Raw genomic sequence first — 15,698 nt, 5'->3', positions numbered from 1 at the left:
TTCCACATTCTAATGGAAGTTTAATCTTGTTTATGCGTTGCTTATTTCTCTTTAGGTCTCAAGGGATGTCTTAACTGTGTTATGAAAAGATCTTGTAAAAGGATGTTTCTTCAATGCTAGGGGCCCTAGTCAAAACAACAGAGCCATAGATTTTTCTAGAGCAATTCATAGTCGGAGAAAAGAGAACTACATCTGCCTACTGGTTTAAGAATCAAAATATATATTAAGCTATTCTCTATTTTAGTTCTTTTTAAAATTTTTTATTTATTTTATTTTTTGACTGTACTGCACGGCTTGCGGGATCTTAGTTCCCCAACTAGGGATTGAAACCCGTGTCCCCTGCAGTGGAAACACGGAGTCTTAACCACTGGACCGCCAGGGAAGTCCCTCTATTTTAGTTCTTAATTTCATCACATAATTTATTATATTAGGGTATATGGAGACATTTTCTTAAGAATAAGCTCCTAGCATGGTTATTTCATACATAGCTTTGGGTTTTTTTTTGTTTTGTTTTGTTTTGTTTTTTTACTTTTCGTTTTGAGATTAATTATAGATTCAAAAGTTTCAAAAACAGTACAGAGAGGTCCCCTGTACCCATTACCCAGATTTCCCCAATGATAACATATAATCATAGTCCAAAATCAAAACCAGGAAATTGCCATTGCCACAACACATATATATACAGTATTTTATTTAGCAATAGTTACTATCAAAATGGACTTAGGGCCTACTTTTTAAAATAATTAACTTAGAAATTCATTTCAGCATTCTGTTAGGCATTTTGTGAAAAGCTAATAAAACTTTAAAAATATGTTGCCATGTAAAAATTTCTACATTATGGTAATGGCAACTGAGAAGATAAAACTGACTCATGTTGATTTTGACCTGCCAAGATTTTCCACAAGATTAATTTGCATTAGCTCTAGTAAAGATATTACTTCAAACTTTGAGGATTCTTTTTTTTTTTTTTTTTTTTATTTTATAGCTACTTTATTTATTTATTTATTTTTGGCTGTGTTGGGTCTTCGGTTCGTGCGAGGGCTTTCTCTAGATGCGGCAAGCGGGGGCCACTCTTCATCGCGGTGCGGGGACCGCTCTTCATCGCGGTGCGCGGGCCTTTCACTATCGCGGCCCCTCCCGTTGCGGGGCACAGGCTCCAGACGCGCAGGCTCAGCAGCTGTGGCTCACGGGCCCAGCCGCTCCGCGGCATGTGGGATCCTCCCAGACCAGGGCTCGAACCCGTGTCCCCTGCACCAGCAGGCAGATTCTCAACCACTGCGCCACCAGGGAAGCCCCAAACTTTGAGGATTCTTGAAGGATTTTTCCTTTAAAGGCCTTCAGATAGACAGATTGAGGTTCCACACCTTTGAATCTGAATCGTGTAACAAACCAGGAGGCAAACTGTGAATTTCCAATCCAGTACTAAAGCTTGGGAATGGGGGGCATGGTGGTGGTATGGATTCTTGATTTTAAGAAAATAAGCTTAGGTCAAACTAAGATACACTCAGAGACTGGTTTGCTTTGCAGACTAGACCATTTGACAAACGTTCTGACCCTTTTCCTCTCCACATTTGAATCAAACACCTTTTAAGAGAAGTTTTGGGGTTTTATTTGGAAAGTAGAGAGAGGAGAGAATAGGGCAGAAGGTTCAAGTGCATCCGAAGTCAGCTAGCCTCTCCTTGTACTAAGCGAAACAATGTAACTGAAGCATGTCTAATGCAATCTGAGGGTGTGAATTTTCATGCTTGCTTTTCACTTGAATGTATCAAACTTCAAGATACTTCTACCTAGCAGCCCAGATCTGTTACTAGAGCGTGTTTAGACAGGCTTACCTCCGCTTTCACGTGATCTGCCCAGAATTCAGTGGCAAAGGTAGGTATAGTGTTTATGTTTTCCAGCACCTGCAGAAATGCTTTCACATCAGAGCAGCCCTTGACGGCCCTTTGCTTCTCAGGCCCACGGCCACCTGGCAGGGCCACAGGTGGGGTTTGGGATGGAGAGGGGGCTGGAGATGGTTGGGAAGATTTTCCCTGCCTAGAAAGAGAACTGCTGGCAGGCCACTGGGCTTACACGTGCCTCCCCTATGCTGTCATCCTTCACCCTGTGATCCCATAAAATGGACCGGAACCCAAAGCAAGCCCACCTGTAGCAAGTTCTCGAAAACAGCATCCATGATGGCATGTAAATCTTCTCTTCCTCCCTCTCCCAACCAAAGTAAAAGGGGGGACCGAGGGGTTATAACCAAGGGACTGGTCCTTGGGAACGTACGAGCATTCGTCATCTTGAACTCTGTGCCCCGATGGGAAAAGGCAGCACCTTCATTCCTTGAAAATAACTTTGGATCCATGTCAAATAAACATCTTAATCACATGCTTCTTGCGTGTTTCTTCATTTTGCAGTTATGAGGGATTAGCCCAGCACCTCCCCTGGGACTGCGTGACTTTTGTACACTCCCCTCTTGTGTAAGGCAGGATGAGTCTCTCTGTCTGGCCTGAGCCCTGAGTGGCCCTGGGCTCAGCACACAGGAAGCTGTATTTCGCCTGGGCCAGCTCCTCGGCCGTGCTGGGGTTCTTGCAGGCACTAGTGTCCTGTACACAGTTTTCTACCTAGTAACTGATCACAGCTCTTGGCTAAGCAGAAGCCAGGTCCGGATCCCGAGTTTCAGGGAGGCCTGGGAGCCCGGCTCAGCGCACCCACAGCAGCCCACACGCATGATAAGACTTGTCTGCATATCGTCCCGGCCCGAGAGGCTCTAATTACACGTCTGGGGCTCGCAGGAGCCCAGGTGGCCCGGCTCACACGATCCCAGAACTGCGAAGATAGCGCGGGCACAGTTCTCACTGCCTGGGCAGCCGGGTCGGGGAGGCTCCTCCGAGCCCCGTGCGTCATTTCAATACGAATTATGACACCCGCCTTCCAAAGACAACAGTCCAAGTAACCAGGCAGCTCTTCTCCAAGCACCGCCACAATTTTATCCTCCCATCAAGCTTTCAGGCTCTACCTTTCTGGTCTTTCCAGCTTAACTTTCCACCTGCCCCCTAACTGGTACAGCAGAAAACTGCTGGGCATCGCGGCAGAGTCAGTGCAAAAAGGCACGATATCGGGTCCCCAAGCAGCCGTGTTTCCCCCACTCAAGGTAGCTTTGGCCTGAGAGGTGGCTCGTGGGATGCCACTTTGACTGATTGAACCTGTTCCTGCATTTCCTTGACTGTGTTAACAGTCACCAGTTATCAGAAACGTGCCCTTTGCCAGGGACTGTCCTGGGCACACAGAGGTCTTGCGTGAAGCTATCAGCATCTGCCTTACAACCAAGCGACCTTGTTCAAAAGAAAAGACGCTTGGGACTTCCCTGACGGTCCAGTGGTTGGGACTCCGAGCTTCCACTGCGGGGGGCGTGGGTTCGATCCCTGGTTGGGGAACTAGGATCCCGCATGCCACGTGGTGTGGCCGAAGAAAAGAAAAAGGACACTTGTACGGAGCCGCGCGAGAAAGTCACTGTCACTGGGACCAAAATCTTGATTTGGCACACGTCAGCGGCTTATTGAGGAAAGAAAGCTGTGACATGGGAGCAGGTAACACAACAGGTGTTCATCCTGTCATCAGTCAGCTGTGTGGGAGGATTTTGTGGACAGCAGCCAGAAATCTGTTTTTGTTTTTGTTTTCAAGGCTAGTTTTTTTTTTTTTCTTCTTCCAAGCTTACTGGATGCTGAATCAGTTCAATTTTTCCTTTTGTAGGAATCCACACACTTTAACAGTAATAGATTGGCACTTATTTGGTTACTGATAAGGATCTTATAAAGAAATTGATTTACCAAACTGAAATTGTCATTTTTATAGTTGATTTAGATGTGGTACATATATACAATGGAATATTAGCCATTAAAAAGAACAAAATAATGCCATTTGCAGCAACGTGGATGGACTTAGAGATTATCATACTGAGTGAAGTAAGTCAGACAGACTAAGACAGATATCATATGATATCATTTATATGTGGAATCTAAAAAAAAGGCTACAAATGAACTTATCTACAAAACAGAAATAGAGTTACAGATGTAGAAAATAAATTTATGGTTACCGGTGGGTAAGGGGGGGAGGGATAAATTGGAAGATTGGGATTGACACATATACACTACTATATATAAAATAGATAATAAGAACCTCCAGTATAGCACAGGGAACTCTACTCAATACTCTGTAATGACCTATATGGGAAAAGAATCTAAAAAAGAGTGGATATATGTATACATATAACTGATTCACTTTGCTGTACGCTTGAAATCCTCATTTTCTTTTCTTTTTTTTTTTAATTTATTTATTTTTGGCTGCATTGGGTCTTCGTTGATGCGCGCAGGCCTTCTCTAGTTGCGGCGAGCGGGGGCTACTCTTTGTTGCGGGCTTCTCATTGCAGTGGCTTCTCTTGTTGCAGAGCACGGGTTCTAGGCACGCGGGCTTTAGTAGTTGTGGCACTCGGACTTCAGTAGTTGTGGCTCGCGGGCTTTAGAGCGCAGGCTCAGTAGTTGTGTCGCGCGGGTTTCGTTGCTCTGCAGCATGTGGGATCTTCCCGGACCAGGGCTCGAACCCATGTGCCCTGCATTGACAGGTGGATTCTTAACCACTGCACCCCCAGGGAAGCCCCAAATCCTCATTTTCAATGTTTTCCTCTAAAACCTGGAGTATCAGTCTATAGACATCTTCTATTCATGTCTTTTTCTTTTTCTTAAATCGTATTCTTAATGGTTCTATGTATTCAGTAATCCTAAAAAGACAGCTTTCTGGATACAGAGTTTTCTCTGAACAGCCTTACAGGCAAAAAGAGGTGTTACCGTCCCACCCAGCGTGCATTATAATTCTGTCGTTGCTTAATCCCCACCCAAATGCCCATTTCCAGCTATACAAACTCATATTATTCTTTCTGAATCATACATACATGCCACACCCTGAGTTGCACATAAAACTTTGCCATGTTATTTCTACATCACTGTGTCCTGACGCAAGCTGTGGCTGACTTAGAAGCCCGTGTATATTTTTCTGGACTCATTTATCACCTCACTTCCCCGTAACTGGTTCTAGGTGGGAATTTCATGGAAAGGTTTTCTTCTGAAATTCTGTAGCCTAATGTTGAGGATATGTTTACAACCCCTTTCCCGGTTGCAAATCCTGATGCCAGCAGGTCTTTCTCCTTTAAGTTTGAACCTCAACCAGGACAAGCGACACTGTATCATTCAGAGGGGTGCAGAGCCCCTACCCTGTGGTCCATAACCAGGAATGTGATGCAGGCGAGTTGTGGGGACCCATCCGTGGCCCAACGCAGGTGGACTTCCTGCCTCCCTGGTAAACATATCCTGGAGTCCCCTGAAGTCAAGAATAAACCTGGGACCTCCCTGGCGGTCCAGTGGTGAGGACTTTGCGCTCCCACTGCTGTGGGCCCGGGTTCAGTCCCTGGTTGGGGAACTAAGATCCCGCAAACCACGCGGAGAGGCGCCCCACCCCCCCCGAAAAAAAAAACAAAAAAACAAACTTGTAAGTAAAAACCCAAAATGTCTATTGGCATACCGGACTGTTTCAGGAATTCATGAAAGATACAGAGCAGATAGGTGTGGTTTGATGGAGAAATAGGATCAAAGGAAAAGGAAGGCTAAAATATTCACAGGCAGTGACTTCTGTGAAAGCAGTTCCAAGAGTTCTGAGAAAGTTCCGTGTTTATGGAAATGGAACAGGAAGCAGCCCTGGGGCAGTAGTCAGGGTGATTATCTGGGGAACCACTTTCGGAGTATCCGCTGGCCAGCGGCTCCCACTCCCTTCCCTGTACTAAACATGCCAGTGAGTGTCTGCCTCCAGGCTAGAGCGTTAGTGTCCAAGAGACAGGCAAGGCCCCAGGCAGCAGGAAGTCTCCAGGTGGGATGGCAAGCCCTTCCCGATGAAGAGGACCCAGCCCCACTGCACACCCTGTCCAGAAACATGGACGCTCCTCTTCCAAGCGCATGTGATGAGAGCCTGGATCCACAGACAGCAGAACTGGGGGTTTTCAAACACAAATAGGAGCATAAGATTAAAAAAATCACCAAACATTTGAAAACCAATGAATGTCAAGAAGAGCACAAAACTCTATAAACAGAGACCAGCACCCATGCAAAGATTTCACAAAGTAAACAGATGTGAAAATAATCCCCAGACATCCGACACAATATTACAAGACACAAAAACAAGGTATTATGGGAAAAGTCCGAGGAACAGAAAATGTGAAGAAAAGTAAAGAGGCATTTAGAATCTGAGGAGACAGGAATAGAGAGTGGCATGAAAGAAATAATTAAAACATAATGGAAGAAAATTTCCCAGATCTGAAGAAAGATACAGGTCTTCACATGGAAAGGGCCCTCGGGTGACAAAATGATTTACTTGGAAATAAGACACACCCTTACACATTTCCCAAAACTTCAGAATACCAAGAGAAAAACAAAAACAAAAAACAACACCCTTTCCAAAGGAAAACAAGCAGAAAATTGCCCTCAAAGAAGTAAGAATTATATGAGCCCCAGCAACATAGGATACTGGTGGAAAATGGAGCAATATGATCAAGGTTCTAAGAAAAAATGACTTTGAACCCAGAGTCCTTTACTCAGCCAAATTAGCATTCACGTGAAAGGTCACAGTGAAATATTTGGGGCATATAAACCTCAGGAAGTCTGTCACTCTCAGATTTGCTCCCTGAAGGAATCTCTCAAGGATTGCAACATAGCAAGACACAAAGAATGCAAGAAGGGGGTAGCTGTGGTATCCAATGGGCAGTGGCAAACAGAGCAGCCATTACAGCTTATAGTGAAGTTTAAATAGTTTTTATGCATAGCTAAAAAATGAATAATAATAGAGAACTAAGATCCTGGATTAATTCAAGGAAAAGGAGAATGAGAAGGGAAGTGAAAACAGACTCAGGTTTTTGTCTTTTTGGAGGAGAGTATAGAATTGATTAATTCTGGATATTATTGAATACTATTAGTGTACATTAAAAATCTAGAGGAGGGACTTCCCTGGTGGTCCAGTGGGTAAGACTCTGTGCTCACAATGCAGGGGGCCCGGGTTTGATCCCTGGTCGGGGAACTAGATCCTGCACGCATGCCCCAACTAAGAAGTCCGCATTCCGCAACTAAAAGATCCTGCGTGCCGCAACTAAGACCCGGCACAGCCTAAATAAATAAATAAATAAATAAGAAGTGCCAGGGTCCCTAGGAAACCATTAAAAATGAAGCTGTAAAATATAGAGAGTGGCATGGGAATTTTAAAAAAAAAAAATCTAGAGGATAGGAGACGATTTCTGAAGTAGGTTCCCGCTTCTCCGTTCTTTGCCCACTGAATAAAGCTCGTGCTGTTCCAGTCTCAAAAGAAGAAAAATCTAGAGGGTAAGTTCCACCTCAGGTAATAGCACAGAAGCTATTGACAGTTAGAAACTCGGGAAAAACATAAAAAACAACTATGTGAAGGCACAGTGCCCTAGACAGAAGGAATCTAGGGGTGGTCCACCTCATCTTACAGGGCTGAAAAGACAGAAGCTGGATTTAAGGACTGCCAGAGTAGCTGGGAATTGAGGGAGGGCAGATCCTGAAAGGAGGAAGCCCCCAGATCTGTGTACAAACACCCCTTCAATCCTTGGCTGACTGCTGAACCAGGCATGTATGGGTCATGCCTCCAAGGAGCCCAGCTGAAAGTGACAAGTGGAGAGGCAGAGGACTGAGTGGAGATTTCAGCAGCTGCCCGACCGCAGACTCAGAGTTTGGAATTCAAGTCCACCCTAGCTTGAGGTGTTTGGTAAACCCCTTGGGCTTTCTACTAAAACCCCAGAAAGGCCATGTTTTAGAAGTGAGGCCCACATCCCAGACTGAGGGCAAAACTGAAATAAACATACCCTCACAAGCCTAGAACTAAGCTGCCACAGGACCAAGGTTATCTGCCAGTAATTTAACTGACTTCTAGAACAAAGTTCATCACTTTTCAGAGGAAGTTGACAGAAACTATGTATCTGTCATAATGTATCACCCATAATGTTCAGTGTACAATCAGAATTTATGAGACACGCAAAGAAGCAGGAGACTGCATCCCATAATCAAGAGAAAAAAGCAGTCAGTAGAAGCAGACCCACAGAAAAGCCAGACACTAGAATTAGTGAAGACTCAAAAATAATTATTATAAATACGTTAAAGATTTGACAGGAGGGGCTTCCCTGGTGGCACAGTGGTTGAGAGTCTGCCTGCCAATGCAGGGGACACGGGTTCGAGCCCTGGTCTGGGAAGATCCCACATGCCGCGGAGCAACTGGGCCCGTGAGCCACAACTACTGAGCCTGTGCGTCTGGAGCCTGTGCTCCACAACAAGAGAGGCCACGATAGTGAGAGGCCCGTGCACCGCGATGAAGAGTGGCCCCCGCTTGCCACAACTAGAGAAAGCCCTCGCACAGAAACGAAGACCCAACACAGCCATAAAGAAAGAAACTCTTTCACAAAAAAAAAAAGATTTGACAGGAAAAGATGGATATAATGGGTGAAGGTATAGGGACGACTTTTTAGGAGCAATATAGAAACACTAAAAAAGAGCCAAATGGAAATCTTCACCTGAAAAATGCTATATCTGAAAAAAAAATTTTTAGGAGATTGAAAGCAGATTGGATACTGCAAAAGAAAGGATCATAATGTGAACATAAAAACAGATAAGTAGAAGGTATTCAAACTACAGCACAAAAAGAAAATCGATTGGAAAATTGTCCCAAGTGGGATGGTAGAAATTGGATGTACACCTTCTAAAACACTTGAAGAAAAAGAAAATGAAACTTTAAGAGAATGATCAATCCAAGAAATGGTAAGAGGAGAAATTTAATATGAAAAATCATGGTAAAAAGCAAACATAAAATAAGATAGCAAGAATAAGTCAAAACATTTCAGTAATCACAAAAGGGGTATGAATTAAATTCCCATTTACACTCTTTGGCAGAAATTGCAGCAATATCTTTTTAGATCCGTCTCCTAGAGTAATGGAAATAAAAACAAAAATAAACAAATGGGACCTAATTAAACTTGAGCTTTTGCACAGCAAAGGAAACCATAAATAAAACAAAAAGATAACCTATAGAATGGGAGAAAATATTTGCAAATGATGCACCAACAAGGGATTAATTTCCAAAATATACAAAGAGCTCATACAGCTCAATAACAAAAAACCAAACAACCCAATCAAAAAATGGGCAGAAGACCTAAACAGACATTTCTCCAAAGAAATCACACAGATAACCAACAGGTACATGAAAAAATGCTCAACATCACTAATTATTAGAGAAATGCAAATCAAAACTACAATGAGGTGTCACCTCACTCTGGTCAGAATGGCCATCATCAAAAAGTCTACAAATAATAAATGCTGGAAAAGGTGTAGAGAAAAAGGAGCCCTCTTGCACTGTTGGTGGGAATGTAAATTGGTACAGCCACTATGGAGAACAGTATGGAGGTTCCTTAAAAAACTAAAAATAGAGCTACCATATGATTCTGCAATCCCACTCCTGGGCATATATCTGAAGAAAACTACAATTAGAAAAAATACATGCACCCCAAAGTTCATTGCAGCACTACAATAGCCAAGACACGGAAGCAACTTAAATGTCCATTGACAGATGACAGATGAATGGATAAAGAAGATGTGAGATATATATATACACACACACACACACACATACATACATACATACATACACACAATGGAATATTATTCAGCCATAAAAAAGATTGAAATAGTGCCATTTGCAGCAACACGGATAGACGTAGAGATCATCACACTAAATGAAGTAAGCCAGACAAAGACAAATATATCGCTTATATGTGGAATCTAAAAAAAAAAAAAAAAAAAGATACAAATGAACTTATTTACAAAACAGAAATAGACCCACAGACATAGAAAACAAATGTATGATTACCAAAGGGGAAAGGGGAGGAGAGATAAATTAGGAGGCTGGGATTAACATGTACACACTACTATATATAAAATAGATAGCCAACAAGGACAGGGAACTATACCCAATATTTTGTAATAACCTATAAGAGAAAAGAACCTGAAAAAGAATATATATGTATGTATATACATATGTATATATGTATGTATAACTGAATCACTGTGCTGTACACCTGAAACTAACAGGACATTGTAAATCAACTATACTTCAATAAAATAAAATTTATGTAAACAACAACAAAAAAGATGGTGACATTAAAAAAACAGAGACTTTCATATTAACAACAACCAAGTTGATATGTTATTCGCAGAAGACACACGTAAAAAGAAAGTTATATATTAGTTGGAACTGCTTTTGAATACAAATAACAGAAACACCAACTACAGTGGCTAACAAAGTGGGTTTATTTTTCTTGTAGAAGTCTGGAAGTATGTGGCTGCTGGTGTTGGTTTGTCAGTGTAGGGCTGGTATCTCAGCAATTCTCTTGGCCTTTTCTTCATGGTCACAGAATGGCTGCCAAGGCTTCAGGCATTACATCCACATTGAAAGCAGGAAGGGGAGAAAAACAACACTGGTCACATGGCTTCCTCTTTCAGGAAAAGCAAAAACCTTCCCAGAGTTCTCAACAGACTTCTGCTGGTGTTTCAGTAATCAAAACTGTTGTCAGCTGGCAAGAGAGGAGGTCACCCCAGCTTACTTAGTAAAGGCAGACAAGAGATAAGGGATTTCGAAATGAATGTTCTGTAGCCAGTGAATAGTGTCTCACACAGGTTCAAAATACAGGGATGGAAAAGATACACTAGGCAAAGGCTGACAAAAGGGTAACAAGAACTGAGAGGCTGCAGAGTGGTGAGAAGCTACCCAGTAGCTCTGAGCAGGTCGTGATCAACGGACTCAGCACACTTTTCAACTCCTGTATTGTAGAGGCTGGAACATAAAAGCCTAATTTCTGATGCTCTTTTGCAGCTAGACTCTAGACGTGAATTAGGTTCTCCCAACTGCATGGACCTGCATGAGATTTGGTAGCTGGAAGTGAGGCCGAGACTGTCATTCTGCTGGCAACCAAGGTCATGGAGAGGAGTGTAAAAGATGGGCAGTGGCCAGACTCAGCATTTCAGGGTTTTATCAGCAGCTTTGTGGGTAGATATGGTCATTATGGTAACAGCTGCAGCAGCAGTGGCCTCCTAACCCTGGCTTCCTTATGCCTGAATCAAAACTACAGTGATGTGGTCTTCAACTCAATAGTTCCATGAGAGGTTTCCTGATTTACCACACCTCCAGTTTTTCCAGTGATTTTATAAGCACCTAATTCCCTGTGTTAAACCCCTTTCTGCTTAAAATACACTGAGTGGTTTCTATTTCCTGCACTGAACTCTGAAACTGGTAACACACACAACCACTCAGGTCTTAGAATGATAGGGCCCCTCAGGTGACTTTCAGAAGTAGTGTAAACCCTCTCTGCAAAGAACTCAAACTCAGTCTGAACCTCAAAGAATCCTATAGAATTAACAATAAAATAAAGGAAAATGAACACTTCCCAAGCAAAAACCACAAAACATACAGGGAAACAAAGCAACATAAACAAAAACAGCAGGAACCACAGACAGCAGAGACAGAACTGCAAAGACTTTGGATTTGAGAATTATCAGACACACAGTGCTACATTTAAAACAGATAACCAACGAGGACCTACTGTATAGCACAGGGAACTCTGCTCAATACTCTGTAACAACCTAAGTGGGAAAAGAATTTGAAAAAGAATAGTTACATATATATGTGTAACTGAATCACTTTGCTGTACTCCTGAAAGTAACACAACATTGTTAACCAACTATACTCCAATATAAAATAAAAATTAAAAAAAAAATTAAAAGCACGTATGTTTGGTATATTTAAGTAAATAAACATGTGCATAGAACAGATTTGAAAAAGAATAAAACATTTTAAAGTAAAATTAATATGTAACAATTAAAATTAATAATTCAAAGGACATGTCAGCCACCAGGTTGGACACAGCTGAGAATTAATGAACTAAATGACAGATCCGAAGAAACTTATACAGAATGCAGTACCAAAAGACAAAAAGATGGAAAAAGAGAGGTCAAGAGATGTGAAACATATAATAAAAGGAGGTAAATTACATTATCTGGAAGGAGAGACAAGAGGGAATGAGGAAGAAGCAATATTTGAAAAGATAATGGATGAGAATTTGCCAGAATTGTTGAAATATACCAAGGCTCAAATCCAGAAATTCTAATAAATCCCAGCTGATTAAAAGGAAAGAAGGAAGGAAGGAAGGAAGGAAACAAATCCACAAATCATGGATTTGCAGTGCAAAACACCAGAGGAAAGGAAAAGTTTTAGAAGCAGCCAAAGCAGGAGAAAAAAAAAATCACCTACAAAGGAATAACAATTAGATGACTAAATTCTCAACTACAACAATGGGAGTCAGAAGAAAAATGCTAGTTAAAAGAAAACATTGTTGGGGACCTCCCTGGTGGTCTAGTGGTTGACTCTGCACTTCCACTGCAGGGGGCACGGGTCCAATCCCTGGTCCGGGAACTAAGATCCCACGTGCCTCGTGGTGCAGCCAAAGAAAACACTGTTGGGCCAGATTTTTAAAAAAATAATTCTTCTCTATGCTATTCACAAGAGGTGCTTCCAAAACATAAGGACACTAAAAATTTGAAAATATAGAAAAAAGGTAAACCACAAAGTAGTGGCCAAGAGAAAGCTGAAATAGCTTATTAAACATCAGACAAAATAGATATTAAAGCAAAAAGCAATAAAGAGGACTACTACACAGTGATTTTTTAAAAATTCAGTTTACCAGGAGGAGATAACAATTCTTAACTTAAATGCATCTAATAATATAGCCTCAAGATATATAAAGCAAATATTTACACATCTATGAGAAGAAATTGACAAAGCCACCATTACAGTGGGAAAGTTGAACACACTTCTCTTAGTAACTGACATATCAAGCACATAAGAAATAGGTAAGGACAGAGAAGATTTGACTAGCACAGTTAACACACTTGATTTAATGAATATATAAACATTGCACCCAGCAATGAAAGAATAGATTTTTTATTGAAGTATAGTTGATTTACAATGTTTCAGGTATACAGCAAAGTTATTAAGAATATATATATATATATTCTTTTTCAGATTCTTTCCCAAGAGTAGACATTTTTAAACTAAACTTTTAACTGAATGAGAACATAAATAGAGAAGAGTACACATATCAAAAATATATAACTCAACGATTTCTCGCAAAGTGGACACACTGCAGATCCAGGACTTGGATTAAATCAGGAAATGGAACCTTACAGCACCCCAGAACCCCCTTTCTTGCTGCTCTGCCTCACCCCCAGTCACAATCCATGCTATAGGTAACCACCATCCTGACTTCCAACACTACAGATTAATTTTGCCCCTTTTTACTTTATATAAATGGAATCATATAGCAGTACTCTTTTGTATCTCTTTTGCTCAATATTATGTTTGTGAGATTTAAGCATGTAGAAATGTCTTCTTTGTTTTTCCATTATATGAATAAACCACAAGATGTTTATCCCTTGTTTCACTGGTGGACATTTAGATAGTTTCCTCCTCACAGCTAATACAAATGATGCTGAGATGAACATTCTTGGACATGTCTTTTGATGATCATGTGTACACATTTCTGCCAAGTAGGTTGAGCTTATGTTTAGTTATTATGCAGATACTGCCAAAAAATTTTCCCAAATGGTTGTAGCAATTTGTATTCCCACCAGCAGCATATGAGCGTTCCAGGTGATCCCCCATCATCCATGCTCAGTATTACCCTACTTTCTTCATCTTAGCCATTCTGATGGGCGTGAGAAGACCCATTCTTCTCCATCACACGTGAAATATTTACAAAACTGACCAAATGGTGAGGTTCAACAAAGTTCAAAAGACTGTTACTCTACAGACCAGGCTCTCTGACCACATTACAATTAAGTTAGAAATCAGTAGCAAAAATATAGCTAGATAAATTGAAAAAAGATGCATGCACTCGGAAATAATCAGAACCAAATGTTAACACAAACTGACATCAATATATATATTAAAAAAAAAAAGTAGAGCCTTGAATGTTTATAATAGAAAAGAAGAAAATCTCAAAATTAAGGAGCCAAGCATCCAAGTTTAGAGGTTGAAAAGTCTGGAAAGAGTAAGAAATTTCTGAAAAGTAGGGAATGAGGAAGAAGCAATATTTGAAAAGATAATGGATGAGAATTTGCCAGAATTGTTGAAATATACCAAGGCTCAAATCCAGAAATTCTAATAAATCCCAGCAAATTAAAAGGAAAGAAGGAAGGAAGGAAGGAAGGAAATAAATCCACAAATCATGGATTTGCAGTGCAAAACACCAGAGGAAAGGAAAAGTTTTAGAAGCAGCCAAAGCAGGAGAAAAAAAAAATCACCTACAAAGGAATAACAATTAGATGACTAAATTCTCAACTGCAACAATGGGTGTCAGAAGAAAAATGCTAGTTAAAAGAAAACATTGTTGGGGACCTCTCTGGTGGTCTAGTGGTTGACTCCGCACTTCCACTGCAGGGGGCGCGGATTCAATCCCTGGTCCGGGAACTAAGATCCCGCGTGCCTCGTGGTGCAGCCAAAAAAGACACTGTTGGGCCAGAATAGAAAGTATTATCAAAGCCAAAAGTTGATTCTTTGAAAAGACTAATTAAATAGACAAATCCCTTGCATGATTATTAATCAAAGAAAATAAAAGGAGAAAGCACAAATGAACAATAGTAAGAATGAAAAGAGGGGCACGATTCCAGGTGGTTGCCAAGATTAAAAACATTCTAAGAGATTATAAACCAGTTTATGCCAATAAATTTGAAAACTTAGGTAATGAAGATAAAGTCCTAGACAAATACAACTTACCAAAACCATCTCAGGAAGATAAAAGAACCTGACTAATCCTATTGCCTGCAAAGAATTTGAATGGTGGTTCCTCAAGCAGTTAAACATAGAATTACTGAACCCATAGAAAACCCAGCAATTCCATGCTCTAAAAGGGTTAATATTATGTTATATGAATTTCAGCGCAGTTAAAACAGAAATCTCAGCACAAAGAAAACACTGGGTCTAGATTGATTTAGAGGGAAATTTCATCAAACATTCAAAGAATATATAATTTTAATCCTTCACAAATGATTCCATAGAAAAGAAAAAAATGGGGGTGGGGGGGCGGATATTCCCCAACTCAAATTATGACCTTAGCACAAGCTTGATACCAAAATTGTACAAGAAAGGAAACTTCCAGTTCAACCTTACACGTGAGATCCAAAAAAAATCCTATAATAAACTTACCAAACAGAATCTGGTAAAGCATAAAAAAGATAAAACATGATGACTAAGTTGGGATCTCAGGCATGCAAGAGATTAGCAGATTAGAAAATCTACTAATACAATTCACCACATTAACAGATTACAGGACAAAAACCTTTAATGATCTCAACTGCTGTGGGAAAAGCATTTAATAAATTTCAGCATCCATTCATGACACAAATTTAGCACGCAAAGAATGGAAGTGTATTTCCTTACCTAATAAAGAATATGATGACGGCAGGCAGACTAATGCTCCCACCCACCACCTCCCCTCCCCTAAAGATGTCCCTGTTCTAATCTCCAGAACCTATAGGTTACCACTGATGGCAAAAGAGACTCTG

General features: G+C 40.9%; 1 non-coding gene across 1 annotated transcript; it reads left to right on the top strand.

Moving 5' to 3' along the window:
* Positions 1-7,025: 7,025 nt before the first annotated feature.
* TRNAV-CAC (transfer RNA valine (anticodon CAC)) lies at positions 7,026-7,098 on the top strand. The gene has a single exon. It is a non-coding gene; the product is annotated as a tRNA-Val (tRNA).
* Positions 7,099-15,698: the final 8,600 nt, after the last annotated feature.

Source organism: Balaenoptera acutorostrata, chromosome 1, assembly GCF_949987535.1.
Source record: "Balaenoptera acutorostrata chromosome 1, mBalAcu1.1, whole genome shotgun sequence".
NCBI classification, from domain to species: Eukaryota; Metazoa; Chordata; class Mammalia; order Artiodactyla; family Balaenopteridae; genus Balaenoptera; species Balaenoptera acutorostrata.
This window is presented reverse-complemented; position numbering and strand designations above follow the sequence as displayed.